This window comes from Atta colombica, unplaced genomic scaffold, assembly GCF_001594045.1.
Source record: "Atta colombica isolate Treedump-2 unplaced genomic scaffold, Acol1.0 scaffold163, whole genome shotgun sequence".
In the NCBI taxonomy this organism is placed as follows: Eukaryota; Metazoa; Arthropoda; class Insecta; order Hymenoptera; family Formicidae; genus Atta; species Atta colombica.
The window spans coordinates 137,303-142,853 of NW_017259254.1; the positions used below are offsets into that span (position 1 = coordinate 137,303).

General features: G+C 26.1%; 1 protein-coding gene across 1 annotated transcript in view; it reads left to right on the forward strand.

Moving 5' to 3' along the window:
- LOC108686045 overlaps positions 1 to 5,551 on the forward strand; it is a 32,277-nt gene that overhangs the window by 7,222 nt on the left and 19,504 nt on the right. The gene's annotated exons all lie outside the window — the stretch shown is intronic.

The following is a 5,551-nucleotide window of genomic DNA, read 5'->3' on the forward strand; positions in this document are numbered from 1 at the left end:
ATTATCAGATCAAAAAAATAGTTTTCTTAAAAATTAGACTAAATCTAGTTTTAAAAATAAGTTTTAGAAATAATAACAACTTATTAGTCATATAATGTTATAGAGGTTGTTAAAAGGTAAAATGTGATTGCAGATGTTAGCTGATATATATATGTGTGTGTGTGTGTGTGTGTGTGTGTGTGTGTGTGTGTGTGCGCGCGCGCGTGTGTGTGCGTGCGCGTGCGTGTGTGCGCGTGTGTGCGTGCGTGTGTGTGTGTGTGTATGTATGTGTGTGTGTACGTACATAATATAATAGCAGATTATAACTATAACTATTTATACATATAACTATTTATATAGTGAATGCCAAGAAAATTAAGCATGATTTAGAAGATTAGATATACTAATATACTGCACAAGTCAGTGGTGTAGCCAAGGGGCTGCATCCCCCTCCCTACCGAAATTCTGAATAATTTCAATAATTTCATAAGAATGTGTAAAAAATTGTTGAATATTAATTTGAGAGAGGAAATTAAATCCTGTTGGGATAGTTCTCATATTTCATTTAGTTACAAAAGTATCGTTTATTACGTATTAAAAATATATTTGTTGATTTTCGTTTGTGTTTGGCACATTAAACATTTGATAAATTACACGGAAAAAATGTTGCTGCAAAAAGTAGCATTAGAAGAATTTCAATTCGCGAAATATCAGCCAGATATTAATATTAATATTTATTATTCAAATTTTTACATTATAATCTTTGACATATTGCGACTTATACAGCTATTTTGAAATTTTCAAAGCACTTTATAATAAAATGATTTTTAATAATATTTTGTTGAGTTTTTTTTCAAACATTAAAGTTGTGTGACGAATGTTGAATTGTTGAATTAAAAATTTCGGGATATTATAATATCTCGGAATATAAAATCAGGATATTATATAAACGCGTTTTTATCTCTAAATAACATGCATAATACATTAATTATAACATGTTAATGGGTTAACATAATAAGCGCGTTCTGCATATGACGGACAATTATTTATAAAAATTGTAAGCGAAATCTTAATCAATATTATATTTATGAAGCATATCAATAAAATTTTAATTTCAATATTTGTTAAAAAACTAATTTGTTAAAAAATTAAATTAAATACATTGAAATTATAATAATCAGATTTTAATTCATATTAATGAAGCGTATTCGCGGCTTGGAACGTAAACGAGATTGTTCTCATTTCACTTTTAAAGCCCAGTTTTCATGTTAACTCTTAATTGAGGTTCTATTTACTCATTATTTCTTTAATTGGAAAGAGATAAGATACAAGTTGAATCGATTAAGAATTAATCATGAGTTGTGAAACTGAGCTAATGAAATTCAAAGTCCTAGTGGATTTTATCGTTATCTTTATTCACGCAGCATGTATGGAAAGGGTTTTATGTTCTAATTTAAAATTCATTATTATGAGATTCCAATGTTATGAAAATTCGTTAAATACAGAATGTTATATAATTAAGTTTCGCTTTGTAATTCTGACATAGAAAATACATCAAATAATATAACATTAAAAGTAAACACAATGATGATTATCTATTTTAAGAATATATATTCTAAGAGATTATTAAGAAATATTGAATAGTTAAGAAATCTTACGATTAATTTAATGACTCAACAAAAGTTATAGTTTGCTTTACGTGTGTGTGTGTGTATGTGGTGTGTGTGTGTGTGTGTGTGTGTGTGTGTGTGTGTGTGTAAATTTATAAAAAAAAATTTGACATATTTCATTTGTTCGATGTGATTTGGAAACTTGATGTGATTTGAAATAAATTGAAATAAACATGTATTTTTTGATTGAAAAATTTCATATGTAAATATAAATAAAATGCGAAGTCTTTCTCTCTATGATACATTTTACAGCAAACATTGATCAAATTCATGTTATTTTTATATGATTTTTTATTTAATATCAATATAAAAATATCAATATAAAAAAATACAAAATCGATGATTATATAATATTAAATTTTAAAATTACTTTGAAATTACTTGAATTATTAATGAATACTTTATATATATATATATATATATACATATATATATATATATAATACTTCACTCTCTTTAATTTTGTGCTATACAATTGATATTTTTCAAATTTCATTTTGTTTGCAAGGTTATTTATAAAAAAATATCATAAAGTTTGAATGTCATTTAACTACAAACGAAAAATGAGTTCCGAATAAGTTTGATAACAAATGTAAGTTGAATTTCGCGATATTATTCAAATGCGTGGCTGAGCATTAATACAAAACGGTACCTGAAGTGAAAGAGATATAAGAACCGAAACCGTTAATTACGCATTCCTGTGTGTGTTGTAAGACGTTTGAGAGAGCCATACATGGATTCTTCGAAATCTGTTATAATTTCATCATGATTATACGGAAAGCAAATGATTTCGTGGTTTCTCGTACGAATTACAGGATATAATCGTCAATTATTGATGCTCGTCTACGATGACGGCATTGCTTTGGAATTGTTGATTTCTACGAATTATATTTCCTACAATATGTGTATGTGAACTCTAATCAAATTCTATTAGCAGATAGCTACAACTATCATCTGCTATCAGGACTGTAATATAATATTAGATTGACAATTATATTGGTAATTTATATAATAATATATCAATTTCTCTTTAGACATATTTAAATAATTTAAAATGTGTGTGTGTGTGTGTGTGTGTGTGTGTGTGTGTGTGTGTGTGTGAGTGAGAGTGAGAGACTTATGTGATTTATAAGGGATTATATAAGTAAAGTTAGCACACGATGCGTGATTTTCATGTTTACTTTCTTGCATGCTGATCAATGTTGTTACTCAGCTTGCTGTATAAATGCACAAAGGTGGCAACCGTGACTCTACCTTATACATTTCACGTACGCATGACACCAATCAATCACGTGAGTGATTCTTAACATTTTGATTAGCACGTTCAAGAAAACGAGCATGAAATAATGCACATCAAACGCAGAAATTAAGAATGGTATTCTTCGCTCAATGTATCATAAGATGTTTAGCACACATCAGAGCAGACTCAGCAGCAGTAAGAAATCATATGTGGCACATTATGCAAGGAATCATGTGTGGCCAGCTTAAATATCCGATGGGAGGGATATCATAGATATATCTATACATGCAGTGACAGCGAATGCTTTCAGTCGGCTTACAACCTTTATAAGTATACCATTTACTTGTTTTATTTATTCAGGATTTATTTGAGAAAATAATCTTCAAATAGTGAAAACATTTTTCTATTCATTATTTACGGAATCTTCTTCGTTATAATTGACATCGGTTTCAAATTTCAACATTCTTTCTCATTATACAATATATCTTAACATTTGCAATAAAAAAATATAGTGCATCTTATGTAAGTATGTATATTTAAATCTTTATACATGAACAAAATATTCTGCTGTGGCTCTATCTAATTATTATATGTCATCGTTTATAATATTTTACTAAATTAATTGGTAGTCGCGTGTAGTAGTGACTTTTTAGTAATTACATTTTAGGAACTGAATATTGAAATAATATTGCTAGTTATTATATGTGTATATCGGTATCATATATATATCTTTTTTTATATTTTTATTTAATATCGATATTCCAAAAATCTTTAATAAATATCGGTATTGAAGATCAAATATACGGATTTATAATCAAAATTTTCATAATACGGTATGTACATAATTTTTCAATAATATCAGTAATAAAATACAAATAAATTGTTGATATTAAATACGAATAAAAATACGAATAAATTATTAAATATTGATATAAAATTCTACGTTAAAAATGTAAATTCATAAACATTATCAGGTCATATTTATATTTTTATGATTACGTATCGTATTATCATTTAATTTATAATTGATTTGTTATATAACATACTGAAGATAATTTGAAGATACCTAATATAGCCGAAACGTTTATGAATTTACATTTTGAACGTATTTTAAAATATTTGACATTCGCAAAAAACATCTTGCGTGTGACTGAATGCTCTTTTTATTGTTTATAAAGATTACATTATAGACGATTTTATTTTATTTTATTATTGTTTTATATGTTTTAATTAGAATTAAATAAAATAATGACAATTATCCATGATTAAATCGTATTAACTGCGGATCAATTCACCAAATGTTTTATCCTTTTGAGTGGTATTATCCCACAAGAATAATAAAAATGATTTGCACATGCACATAATATGTTTAATGAAATTATAATTGACGATTCACATCTAATTCTAGGGTCTAACTGTGGATCATGATGCAATTTTAACACATTCAATTATTTAAAATTTATTTACATTTATTTAAAATTAGTAACAATTAAAAATCAGTGCTAATTAAAATTATAATAAAAATTAATAAAAAAAAATAAATTAAACGTTAATAAAAAACAATTAAATTATAATTAGTAACACTTTTTGCATATAGACATGTATAATATTTTATATTCTATTTTGATAAAACAAATAAATCTTTTCGGAATGGCATTATTGTAAGATTATTGTAAGATTAAACAAGTTTTTAAATATTTTTATAATAAATTTACGCAAGGATAAGTATTATAATACAGTGGTTAAACAAACATTCGCAATTTACATTTAATCTCAACCGATACGACATAACGTTGAATTTTTCTATGAAATCTAATGCTATGCTATTTACTATAAATCATAAGACTATTCTTATGATATTATACTTTGAATGAATTTTTAAAGATATATACGTTAACTAATTTAGTTAACGGCATGAATAAAATATATAGCGCTATTCTTAATAAATTAAAATCAATTGACACTTGAAAGAGATAAAACAAATGCTAAAGAATTTTGTGATATGTACTACTTAATGGCTTATTATTATATTATAACAATTTAAATATAAAAAGCGAAACTAGTACCTGATCCATTTGGTGCTTTTACCTTAGCATTGATGACATTCAAATATACAAAGTTCATTTCACATTCAATAAGAGACATAATTATTCATAATTATTCATAACATTTTAACGATAATTTTTATATAATTTTGTATTAATAATGGAAAAATTAATATTAATAATTTAGTATATCAATATTTTTCTTATGATATGTAATAAGTCTAATTTAATAAATATATATATGTATGTATATATATATATATACATATATACATATATAAACAGGATGTCTAGAAATAATCGCCAAATATTTCATAGGCAAGTAGAACGGATTAAACTGAGTCGAAAAGTCCTCTACCATTTTGTAAATTTTCCCAAGTTAATGAGATATTAATCCTTAAAGATAGCCGAATACGCGCGCTCGCCCGAACTATTACTGCGAAGTGTATATGCCTATCGATCGCTTGGTGTATAAGCCTTGGAAGTTGGCTGGCAAGCGCCCCACAAGCCTCCATAGCACAGCCCGCGCGTATATTTGGCGATTATTTCTAGACACCCTGTATATATATATATGTATATATGTATATATATATATATATGTATATATATATGTATAT